General features: G+C 42.5%; 3 pseudogenes; all 3 read right to left on the bottom strand.

Moving 5' to 3' along the window:
• Nucleotides 1–1,534: 1,534 nt before the first annotated feature.
• LOC113566719 lies at nucleotides 1,535–3,721 on the bottom strand (annotated as a pseudogene).
• Nucleotides 3,722–5,808: 2,087 nt separating this feature from the next.
• Nucleotides 5,809–7,997, bottom strand: LOC113566718 (annotated as a pseudogene).
• Nucleotides 7,998–10,088: 2,091 nt separating this feature from the next.
• On the bottom strand, nucleotides 10,089–12,278 carry LOC113566716 (annotated as a pseudogene).
• Nucleotides 12,279–13,503: the final 1,225 nt, after the last annotated feature.

Below are 13,503 nucleotides of genomic sequence, written 5' to 3'. Positions count from 1 at the left end.
GCAATAAGCAAAGCCGACCATGAAACCTGTGTGTTAGAGAAAGACAGAGCGAGAAAGAATGAAATTGTTTTCTTGATTCTGGCTATAATAATTATACGATCTGGTTCTGATTTTGCATTCTAGAAGATATAGTCATCCTCTGCGATTCAACATTTTCTGTTTTCTCGTATCTCTAAAATTGTGGATGCCACAGATTTTCGACCTTTGTGAGGGCTTGTAACAGTGACATACCACAGAAGTCTAGATATAAAATGTCGTTGCTCTAGCTCTTATAGTCTTTGAGCACTAGGCGCTAATAGGGACGGACAGACGGACAGACAGACAGGGCTCAATCGACTCGGCTATTGATGGTGATCAAGGATATATATACTTTATGGGGTCGGAAACGATTCCTTCTGGACGTTACACACATCTATTTTCACCACAAATCTCCACAATACTCATTTTGAGTATCGGGTATAACAAAACCAAATATAATCCTAATAATAATAACCTTTATAATAAAGTTTATGGGCTTTATGAAATTTTTGACTGATTTATGTATGTACAATGTCGGTTCGCTATCCAATTATGGCCATTATGGTTTGTGGGTATAGCTACATATGTGTTGACTAAAGACTAAAGACTAGTTTTAATATAGTGTATGGTTTGTTAGGGTATGATAGTTAGCTGTTTTTTTCCAGGTTACAGTTCATGTCCCATTCGCCTTGCCACGCCTTGCAACGGCTTTTAATGGTCCTTCTCTGCGCTTATTGGGTGAAAGTAGAAATCTCTGGCGTGCTGCATCCGCAGCTTCTTGGCTTCGCCCACCCCTATCTCGGATTGGCCATGCTGATTGAGCGCCGCTCCCCTTCTGCGCTACGAGACGGCGTCGGCGCCTTCTTCCGTCCGCTTTGGATCTGGCTGGCTTGAAACCTGCATTTATGAATATACATATGTATATAACTTCAGCTGGCACTTCCAGACTATATGGTCCCATACATTTATTTTGTTTGTCTTGCTCAGTCTATTGGTGGAACTTGATAGAACGAAAAAACCTCGGCCAACCGCAGGGGAGCGATCTCACACTCCCAATTCGAGCCAGACGCTGAAAGATACACTACTTCAGTACCTCCCTTTCACTAGAGAGATATCTTTCTATATAAAATCTAAAACATCTGAAATATATGACCATATGACCAAGAGGTATCTTGAGTCTAGTTAATTTATACATTTCGACAGATTAAACGGGTAAAGCATTCGACGACTTAAGTTTATGATGGGTTGGATTTGGCAAGGAAGGTCAATTTATTGTGTGTTGTAATCTGCCAACTACTAGGGTCAACGAGTAACAAAGGTGCAAAAGGGTTGCAGATGTAATAAACAAATTACTTAAACTGGTTTTTTCTTCGCAAATACCAGAGATAATATACATACTTAAGTATTTTTAACATTATACATACTATCTAATTTTAAGCCCTTGCCGAAGAGAAAAATTCCGTGAGCTTTATTTAATAGTTTATTTTATTTATCTAGATTGTTAAATTACATTTTTAGTTTAATTTTTGTTCAGAAAGGCATGCCAAAATAAAGTGCCCCGGATCTGGGCCCACTTGCAACCTCTATAAAAACCTGGGTGGTCCAGAGTTAAATGACCCAGGATTTGGAGGGTGTGATGTGGGCGATAACTGTCCATGACGCATCATATCAAATGGCGAACTAGAGCGCTGCACGAAGCGGTGATAGTTGCTTTGTGGCAGAGCGTGCTAAAATTAATGGAAAATTTTTATTTTAGGATAAATACCGAGAAGGAAATACTTACGTGAATACTTCGCAAGGTCAGTGCACTTGGAACGTTTCCAACTACGCGAGGGCTTGGACCATCCCCCAAATCTAATTGTAAACTTTCTGGCATGTCGTTATTGCTGCCGACGCTACGGCCGCTAGTATTTCCAGTACTATTCGACAAATGAAGCTGACCTAACGATGCGGTGGCCATAGCCACATCCGGCATCATATCTGAAAGATGACTATTTCCAGAGTCCAAAGCACATGCGCCGTTCTCAACACTAATATCCAAGCCCAAGATATTTCCATGCGGAAATCGAAAGTCCCCTTCAGTTATTAACGCCGGCAGTTCATTTCGTGGACGCGCTGACGCTGAAATACGTGCATAGCTACACTGAAGCGCAGGACCAGAGTTGGTTGCTAAAATACTGGCTACACCAAAAAGACCATTTGATTGGTGACGCGGAAAAGTGAGATTTCGGCTATAATAGGGGTGTACTCCATCGGTGCCACAGATTGATGATGCTGACGATCCCATTGACGAGGACGATAAAAAAGAAGATCCAACGGTTGTGTTTCGCGGAACTCAGCCAGTAGCCGCTGGTGATGGCGGTGGGCTTTGATCTTCATCTTCAAGCAAATTGTCCTCGCTTTGAGTAGTGGACGCAACTCCACACGGATTTTCTTTGTGAACATCATCACTTTTCTGGCTGGATTGGTGTGAGCTTTCCAGAATATCAGATACTTCATCAGGGAGGTTAAACTCTCTCACGACCCGAAGCCGAATTTGTCATTCAATTTCATGTTTTGATGAAAGTGGCAGTAGCAATGCACGCTGGCACATAGGTGACTGGCGAAGTTTATTTTCGCGTTTACGCATTGCCAATAAAGTTTGGTTATCCGGTGCTGGTATAACAGCCGACCCTACCATCATGTCAATATTTTCATGAATAGCACGATTAACAACACTACAAAGTCCATTATTAGCCGCTGCATTCATGTGGGACACCATATACAAGGTATCAGGAATATCTGGCGGGTGTCGTGACCTACGCATACGCATTAGTTCCACCTGGTGGTGAGATGAAGATAATCGATCCTTCAACAAGGCATTTACTTCCTCAAAATACGGCATAAAGAGACGTGGTCTTACAAAGAGTCCCTGATTACTACCACTACGTATCCAGGCATTGATACGTAAATTTTCTCGTTCATCTCCAATCATATGTGAAGGTGGCGTGCTGACAAGACCTCGACGAATTGCTTGGCCGAGTATCTCACTATGTGGTGGTAAAACATGGTCTATGCGCACTAAAGGCAATAATTCTGCGATGATGTCTCGCAGCTCTACATCACTCAAATCACGTTTTTTTTACGCCCTTGCGAGCAACTGAGTGAGCTGTGTGTGACAACAAGTTTGGTTCACGATCTTCCATACGGCGAATGAGCTCCTGTTCTCCCCATTTAAGAACAGCCTGCAGAATCTCTAGCTCAGAAGCTTGTAAAAAATTACTCTGCAGAACATGTAACAGTTGCTTTTTATCTAGTTGGTGCAGGACAGGTGAGGTGCTAATAACGGTAAATTCTTCTCGTAGGTACTGACATGCTTGTCCAAACACCCACGCGGAGCCATGGGGTTGGCAACCCCACTTTAAAATTGTTGGTAAAGTACCAAGGGACATCGAGTATTAAATCCTCACAGCCTTGCGCCAAAATATCAATCTCTAAAAACCGACCAATCTGGTAAAGCTCCATAGCTTCCTCTAGTGTCGTTGGACGCACTTTTCCTGTGTTGGTTAAGGCATGCATTTCCCCTAGTGATCCTGCCGACGTACCCGATCCAACACCGCGTAAAATCAGTGTCAAATCAATAATGTCCAGGTTAACGGTATAATATTTCGTCTAATACAATTCGCGTGGGCACGTGAAAGGAACGTTCAACGCACTCATCAATGTTTACAAATTATCAATACATCAATTAAATTACAAAACGAGGGGCAACGTTTTGAGTTGCTGCGGAGACCGCAACTATACCTATATACCCGATACTTAGTCAGTATGGCTCTCCTCCGGCAGACGCCGCTATTATTGAACGACACGACAAAGAGTGCGTGCGAGAGAGACAGAAAATCAGTCTGAGCGTGTCGTCGGGCGCTGCGTAGCCACTGCAAATTAATTTCTTCCTTTTGCCTACAAAAATGATCCGATCTCGTTTCTTCAATATTGTGGATGCCACAGATTTTCCTCTTTTGTGGGAGCGGAGGGGGGTGGGGCGAGATATTCGTTTAACAGTGAGTTCGAACAGGAGTGTGAATACCACATTTGGTTGCTCTAGCCTAAATAGTCTCTAGATTTGTGGATGCCCCAGATTTTCGTCCTTTGCAGGGGCGGAAGGCGGTGTGGCGAAATTTTGACATAAAACGGTCAAGTTCCAATATCACAGGAGTGTGTATACCAAATTTGGTTTCTCTAGCTTTTATAGTGTCTGAGATCCTTTAACTCATATTTTGCAATAAGCAAAGCCGACCATGAAACCTGTGTGTTAGAGAAAGACAGAGCGAGAAAGAATGAAATTGTTTTCTTGATTCTGGCTATAATAATTATACGATCTGGTTCTGATTTTGCATTCTAGAAGATATAGTCATCCTCTGCGATTCAACATTTTCTGTTTTCTCGTATCTCTAAAATTGTGGATGCCACAGATTTTCGCCCTTTGTGAGGGCTTGTAACAGTGACATATCACAGAAGTCTAGATATAAAATGTCGTTGCTCTAGCTCTTATAGTCTTTGAGCACTAGGCGCTAATAGGGACGGACAGAGGGACAGACAGACAGGGCTCAATCGACTCGGCTATTGATGGTGATCAAGAATATATATACTTTATGGGGTCGGAAACGATTCCTTCTGGACGTTACACACATCTATTTTCACCACAAATCTCCACAATACTCATTTTGAGTATCGGGTATAACAAAACCAAATATAATCCTAATAATAATAACCTTTATAATAAAGTTTATGGGCTTTATGAAATTTTTGACTGATTTATGTATGTACAATGTCGGTTCGCTATCCAATTATGGCCATTATGGTTTGGGGGTATAGCTACATATGTGTTGACTAAAGACTAAAGACTAGTTTTAATATAGTGTATGGTTTGTTAGGGTATGATAGTTAGCTGTTTTTTTCCAGGTTACAGTTCATGTCCCATTCGCCTTGCCACGCCTTGCAACGGCTTTTAATGGTCCTTCTCTGCGCTTATTGGGTGAAAGTAGAAATCTCTGGCGTGCTGCATCCGCAGCTTCTTGGCTTCGCCCACCCCTATCTCGGATTGGCCATGCTGATTGAGCGCCGCTCCCCTTCTGCGCTACGAGACGGCGTCGGCGCCTTCTTCCGTCCGCTTTGGATCTGGCTGGCTTGAAACCTGCATTTATGAATATACATATGTATATAACTTCAGCTGGCACTTCCAGACTATATGGTCCCATACATTTATTTTGTTTGTCTTGCTCAGTCTATTGGTGGAACTTGATAGAACGAAAAAACCTCGGCCAACCGCAGGGGAGCGATCTCACACTCCCAATTCGAGCCAGACGCTGAAAGATACACTACTTCAGTACCTCCCTTTCACTAGAGAGATATCTTTCTATATAAAATCTAAAACATCTGAAATATATGACCATATGACCAAGAGGTATCTTGAGTCTAGTTAATTTATACATTTCGACAGATTAAACGGGTAAAGCATTCGACGACTTAAGTTTATGATGGGTTGGATTTGGCAAGGAAGGTCAATTTATTGTGTGTTGTAATCTGCCAACTACTAGGGTCAACGAGTAACAAAGGTGCAAAAGGGTTGCAGATGTAATAAACAAATTACTTAAACTGGTTTTTTCTTCGCAAATACCAGAGATAATATACATACTTAAGTATTTTTAACATTATACATACTATCTAATTTTAAGCCCTTGCCGAAGAGAAAAATTCCGTGAGCTTTATTTAATAGTTTATTTTATTTATCTAGATTGTTAAATTACATTTTTAGTTTAATTTTTGTTCAGAAAGGCATGCCAAAATAAAGTGCCCCGGATCTGGGCCCACTTGCAACCTCTATAAAAACCTGGGTGGTCCAGAGTTAAATGACCCAGGATTTGGAGGGTGTGATGTGGGCGATAACTGTCCATGACGCATCATATCAAATGGCGAACTAGAGCGCTGCACGAAGCGGTGATAGTTGCTTTGTGGCAGAGCGTGCTAAAATTAATGGAAAATTTTTATTTTAGGATAAATACCGAGAAGGAAATACTTACGTGAATACTTCGCAAGGTCAGTGCACTTGGAACGTTTCCAACTACGCGAGGGCTTGGACCATCCCCCAAATCTAATTGTAAACTTTCTGGCATGTCGTTATTGCTGCCGACGCTACGGCCGCTAGTATTTCCAGTACTATTCGACAAATGAAGCTGACCTAACGATGCGGTGGCCATAGCCACATCCGGCATCATATCTGAAAGATGACTATTTCCAGAGTCCAAAGCACATGCGCCGTTCTCAACACTAATATCCAAGCCCAAGATATTTCCATGCGGAAATCGAAAGTCCCCTTCAGTTATTAACGCCGGCAGTTCATTTCGTGGACGCGCTGACGCTGAAATACGTGCATAGCTACACTGAAGCGCAGGACCAGAGTTGGTTGCTAAAATACTGGCTACACCAAAAAGACCATTTGATTGGTGACGCGGAAAAGTGAGATTTCGGCTATAATAGGGGTGTACTCCATCGGTGCCACAGATTGATGATGCTGACGATCCCATTGACGAGGACGATAAAAAAGAAGATCCAACGGTTGTGTTTCGCGGAACTCAGCCAGTAGCCGCTGGTGATGGTGGTGGGCTTTGATCTTCATCTTCAAGCAAATTGTCCTCGCTTTGAGTAGTGGACGCAACTCCACACGGATTTTCTTTGTGAACATCATCACTTTTCTGGCTGGATTGGTGTGAGCTTTCCAGAATATCAGATACTTCATCAGGGAGGTTAAACTCTCTCACGACCCGAAGCCGAATTTGTCATTCAATTTCATGTTTTGATGAAAGTGGCAGTAGCAATGCACGCTGGCACATAGGTGACTGGCGAAGTTTATTTTCGCGTTTACGCATTGCCAATAAAGTTTGGTTATCCGGTGCTGGTATAACAGCCGACCCTACCATCATGTCAATATTTTCATGAATAGCACGATTAACAACACTACAAAGTCCATTATTAGCCGCTGCATTCATGTGGGACACCATATACAAGGTATCAGGAATATCTGGCGGGTGTCGTGACCTACGCATACGCATTAGTTCCACCTGGTGGTGAGATGAAGATAATCGATCCTTCAACAAGGCATTTACTTCCTCAAAATACGGCATAAAGAGACGTGGTCTTACAAAGAGTCCCTGATTACTACCACTACGTATCCAGGCATTGATACGTAAATTTTCTCGTTCATCTCCAATCATATGTGAAGGTGGCGTGCTGACAAGACCTCGACGAATTGCTTGGCCGAGTATCTCACTATGTGGTGGTAAAACATGGTCTATGCGCACTAAAGGCAATAATTCTGCGATGATGTCTCGCAGCTCTACATCACTCAAATCACGTTTTTTTTACGCCCTTGCGAGCAACTGAGTGAGCTGTGTGTGACAACAAGTTTGGTTCACAATCTTCCATACGGCGAATGAGCTCCTGTTCTCCCCATTTAAGAACAGCCTGCAGAATCTCTAGCTCAGAAGCTTGTAAAAAATTACTCTGCAGAACATGTAACAGTTGCTTTTTATCTAGTTGGTGCAGGACAGGTGAGGTGCTAATAACGGTAAATTCTTCTCGTAGGTACTGACATGCTTGTCCAAACACCCACGCGGAGCCATGGGGTTGGCAACCCCACTTTAAAATTGTTGGTAAAGTACCAAGGGACATCGAGTATTAAATCCTCACAGCCTTGCGCCAAAATATCAATCTCTAAAAACCGACCAATCTGGTAAAGCTCCATAGCTTCCTCTAGTGTCGTTGGACGCACTTTTCCTGTGTTGGTTAAGGCATGCATTTCCCCTAGTGATCCTGCCGACGTACCCGATCCAACACCGCGTAAAATCAGTGTCAAATCAATAATGTCCAGGTTAACGGTATAATATTTCGTCTAATACAATTCGCGTGGGCACGTGAAAGGAACGTTCAACGCACTCATCAATGTTTACAAATTATCAATACATCAATTAAATTACAAAACGAGGGGCAACGTTTTGAGTTGCTGCGGAGACCGCAACTATACCTATATACCCGATACTTAGTCAGTATGGCTCTCCTCCGGCAGACGCCGCTATTATTGAACGACACGACAAAGAGTGCGTGCGAGAGAGACAGAAAATCAGTCTGAGCGTGTCGTCGGGCGCTGCGTAGCCACTGCAAATTAATTTCTTCCTTTTGCCTACAAAAATGATCCGATCTCGTTTCTTCAATATTGTGGATGCCACAGATTTTCCTCTTTTGTGGGAGCGGAGGGGGGTGGGGCGAGATATTCGTTTAACAGTGAGTTCGAACAGGAGTGTGAATACCACATTTGGTTGCTCTAGCCTTAATAGTCTCTGAGATTTGTGGATGCCCCAGATTTTCGTCCTTTGCAGGGGCGGAAGGCGGTGTGGCGAAATTTTGACATAAAACGGTCAAGTTCCGATATCACAGGAGTGTGTATACCAAATTTGGTTTCTCTAGCTTTTATAGTGTCTGAGATCCTTTAACTCATATTTTGCAATAAGCAAAGCCGACCATGAAACCTGTGTGTTAGAGAAAGACAGAGCGAGAAAGAATGAAATTGTTTTCTTGATTCTGGCTATAATAATTATACGATCTGGTTCTGATTTTGCATTCTAGAAGATATAGTCATCCTCTGCGATTCAACATTTTCTGTTTTCTCGTATCTCTAAAATTGTGGATGCCACAGATTTTCGCCCTTTGTGAGGGCTTGTAACAGTGACATATCACAGAAGTCTAGATATAAAATGTCGTTGCTCTAGCTCTTATAGTCTTTGAGCACTAGGCGCTAATAGGGACGGACAGACGGACAGACAGACAGGGCTCAATCGACTCGGCTATTGATGGTGATCAAGAATATATATACTTTATGGGGTCGGAAACGATTCCTTCTGGACGTTACACACATCTATTTTCACCACAAATCTCCACAATACTCATTTTGAGTATCGGGTATAACAAAACCAAATATAATCCTAATAATAATAACCTTTATAATAAAGTTTATGGGCTTTATGAAATTTTTGACTGATTTATGTATGTACAATGTCGGTTCGCTATCCAATTATGGCCATTATGGTTTGGGGGTATAGCTACATATGTGTTGACTAAAGACTAAAGACTAGTTTTAATATAGTGTATGGTTTGTTAGGGTATGATAGTTAGCTGTTTTTTTTCCAGGTTACAGTTCATGTCCCATTCGCCTTGCCACGCCTTGCAACGGCTTTTAATGGTCCTTCTCTGCGCTTATTGGGTGAAAGTAGAAATCTCTGGCGTGCTGCATCCGCAGCTTCTTGGCTTCGCCCACCCCTATCTCGGATTGGCCATGCTGATTGAGCGCCGCTCCCCTTCTGCGCTACGAGACGGCGTCGGCGCCTTCTTCCGTCCGCTTTGGATCTGGCTGGCTTGAAACCTGCATTTATGAATATACATATGTATATAACTTCAGCTGGCACTTCCAGACTATATGGTCCCATACATTTATTTTGTTTGTCTTGCTCAGTCTATTGGTGGAACTTGATAGAACGAAAAAACCTCGGCCAACCGCAGGGGAGCGATCTCACACTCCCAATTCGAGCCAGACGCTGAAAGATACACTACTTCAGTACCTCCCTTTCACTAGAGAGATATCTTTCTATATAAAATCTAAAACATCTGAAATATATGACCATATGACCAAGAGGTATCTTGAGTCTAGTTAATTTATACATTTCGACAGATTAAACGGGTAAAGCATTCGACGACTTAAGTTTATGATGGGTTGGATTTGGCAAGGAAGGTCAATTTATTGTGTGTTGTAATCTGCCAACTACTAGGGTCAACGAGTAACAAAGGTGCAAAAGGGTTGCAGATGTAATAAACAAATTACTTAAACTGGTTTTTTCTTCGCAAATACCAGAGATAATATACATACTTAAGTATTTTTAACATTATACATACTATCTAATTTTAAGCCCTTGCCGAAGAGAAAAATTCCGTGAGCTTTATTTAATAGTTTATTTTATTTATCTAGATTGTTAAATTACATTTTTAGTTTAATTTTTGTTCAGAAAGGCATGCCAAAATAAAGTGCCCCGGATCTGGGCCCACTTGCAACCTCTATAAAAACCTGGGTGGTCCAGAGTTAAATGACCCTGGGTCATTTGGAGGGTGTGATGTGGGCGATAACTGTCCATGACGCATCATATCAAATGGCGAACTAGAGCGCTGCACGAAGCGGTGATAGTTGCTTTGTGGCAGAGCGTGCTAAAATTAATGGAAAATTTTTATTTTAGGATAAATACCGAGAAGGAAATACTTACGTGAATACTTCGCAAGGTCAGTGCACTTGGAACGTTTCCAACTACGCGAGGGCTTGGACCATCCCCCAAATCTAATTGTAAACTTTCTGGCATGTCGTTATTGCTGCCGACGCTACGGCCGCTAGTATTTCCAGTACTATTCGACAAATGAAGCTGACCTAACGATGCGGTGGCCATAGCCACATCCGGCATCATATCTGAAAGATGACTATTTCCAGAGTCCAAAGCACATGCGCCGTTCTCAACACTAATATCCAAGCCCAAGATATTTCCATGCGGAAATCGAAAGTCCCCTTCAGTTATTAACGCCGGCAGTTCATTTCGTGGACGCGCTGACGCTGAAATACGTGCATAGCTACACTGAAGCGCAGGACCAGAGTTGGTTGCTAAAATACTGGCTACACCAAAAAGACCATTTGATTGGTGACGCGGAAAAGTGAGATTTCGGCTATAATAGGGGTGTACTCCATCGGTGCCACAGATTGATGATGCTGACGATCCCATTGACGAGGACGATAAAAAAGAAGATCCAACGGTTGTGTTTCGCGGAACTCAGCCAGTAGCCGCTGGTGATGGTGGTGGGCTTTGATCTTCATCTTCAAGCAAATTGTCCTCGCTTTGAGTAGTGGACGCAACTCCACACGGATTTTCTTTGTGAACATCATCACTTTTCTGGCTGGATTGGTGTGAGCTTTCCAGAATATCAGATACTTCATCAGGGAGGTTAAACTCTCTCACGACCCGAAGCCGAATTTGTCATTCAATTTCATGTTTTGATGAAAGTGGCAGTAGCAATGCACGCTGGCACATAGGTGACTGGCGAAGTTTATTTTCGCGTTTACGCATTGCCAATAAAGTTTGGTTATCCGGTGCTGGTATAACAGCCGACCCTACCATCATGTCAATATTTTCATGAATAGCACGATTAACAACACTACAAAGTCCATTATTAGCCGCTGCATTCATGTGGGACACCATATACAAGGTATCAGGAATATCTGGCGGGTGTCGTGACCTACGCATACGCATTAGTTCCACCTGGTGGTGAGATGAAGATAATCGATCCTTCAACAAGGCATTTACTTCCTCAAAATACGGCATAAAGAGACGTGGTCTTACAAAGAGTCCCTGATTACTACCACTACGTATCCAGGCATTGATACGTAAATTTTCTCGTTCATCTCCAATCATATGTGAAGGTGGCGTGCTGACAAGACCTCGACGAATTGCTTGGCCGAGTATCTCACTATGTGGTGGTAAAACATGGTCTATGCGCACTAAAGGCAATAATTCTGCGATGATGTCTCGCAGCTCTACATCACTCAAATCACGTTTTTTTTACGCCCTTGCGAGCAACTGAGTGAGCTGTGTGTGACAACAAGTTTGGTTCACAATCTTCCATACGGCGAATGAGCTCCTGTTCTCCCCATTTAAGAACAGCCTGCAGAATCTCTAGCTCAGAAGCTTGTAAAAAATTACTCTGCAGAACATGTAACAGTTGCTTTTTATCTAGTTGGTGCAGGACAGGTGAGGTGCTAATAACGGTAAATTCTTCTCGTAGGTACTGACATGCTTGTCCAAACACCCACGCGGAGCCATGGGGTTGGCAACCCCACTTTAAAATTGTTGGTAAAGTACCAAGGGACATCGAGTATTAAATCCTCACAGCCTTGCGCCAAAATATCAATCTCTAAAAACCGACCAATCTGGTAAAGCTCCATAGCTTCCTCTAGTGTCGTTGGACGCACTTTTCCTGTGTTGGTTAAGGCATGCATTTCCCCTAGTGATCCTGCCGACGTACCCGATCCAACACCGCGTAAAATCAGTGTCAAATCAATAATGTCCAGGTTAACGGTATAATATTTCGTCTAATACAATTCGCGTGGGCACGTGAAAGGAACGTTCAACGCACTCATCAATGTTTACAAATTATCAATACATCAATTAAATTACAAAACGAGGGGCAACGTTTTGAGTTGCTGCGGAGACCGCAACTATACCTATATACCCGATACTTAGTCAGTATGGCTCTCCTCCGGCAGACGCCGCTATTATTGAACGACACGACAAAGAGTGCGTGCGAGAGAGACAGAAAATCAGTCTGAGCGTGTCGTCGGGCGCTGCGTAGCCACTGCAAATTAATTTCTTCCTTTTGCCTACAAAAATGATCCGATCTCGTTTCTTCAATATTGTGGATGCCACAGATTTTCCTCTTTTGTGGGAGCGGAGGGGGGTGGGGCGAGATATTCGTTTAACAGTGAGTTCGAACAGGAGTGTGAATACCACATTTGGTTGCTCTAGCCTTAATAGTCTCTGAGATTTGTGGATGCCCCAGATTTTCGTCCTTTGCAGGGGCGGAAGGCGGTGTGGCGAAATTTTGACATAAAACGGTCAAGTTCCGATATCACAGGAGTGTGTATACCAAATTTGGTTTCTCTAGCTTTTATAGTGTCTGAGATCCTTTAACTCATATTTTGCAATAAGCAAAGCCGACCATGAAACCTGTGTGTTAGAGAAAGACAGAGCGAGAAAGAATGAAATTGTTTTCTTGATTCTGGCTATAATAATTATACGATCTGGTTCTGATTTTGCATTCTAGAAGATATAGTCATCCTCTGCGATTCAACATTTTCTGTTTTCTCGTATCTCTAAAATTGTGGATGCCACAGATTTTCGCCCTTTGTGAGGGCTTGTAACAGTGACATATCACAGAAGTCTAGATATAAAATGTCGTTGCTCTAGCTCTTATAGTCTTTGAGCACTAGGCGCTAATAGGGACGGACAGACGGACAGACAGACAGGGCTCAATCGACTCGGCTATTGATGGTGATCAAGAATATATATACTTTATGGGGTCGGAAACGATTCCTTCTGGACGTTACACACATCTATTTTCACCACAAATCTCCACAATACTCATTTTGAGTATCGGGTATAACAAAACCAAATATAATCCTAATAATAATAACCTTTATAATAAAGTTTATGGGCTTTATGAAATTTTTGACTGATTTATGTATGTACAATGTCGGTTCGCTATCCAATTATGGCCATTATGGTTTGGGGGTATAGCTACATATGTGTTGACTAAAGACTAAAGACTAGTTTTAATATAGTGTATGGTTTGTTAGGGTATGATAGTTAG

The sequence above is a fragment of the Drosophila persimilis genome, unplaced genomic scaffold (assembly GCF_003286085.1).
Source record: "Drosophila persimilis strain 14011-0111.01,24,50 unplaced genomic scaffold, DperRS2 tig00000857-arrow-arrow-pilon, whole genome shotgun sequence".
In the NCBI taxonomy this organism is placed as follows: Eukaryota; Metazoa; Arthropoda; class Insecta; order Diptera; family Drosophilidae; genus Drosophila; species Drosophila persimilis.
The sequence above is the reverse complement of the archived record's forward strand: the minus strand, read 5'-3'. Positions and strand labels throughout refer to the sequence as shown.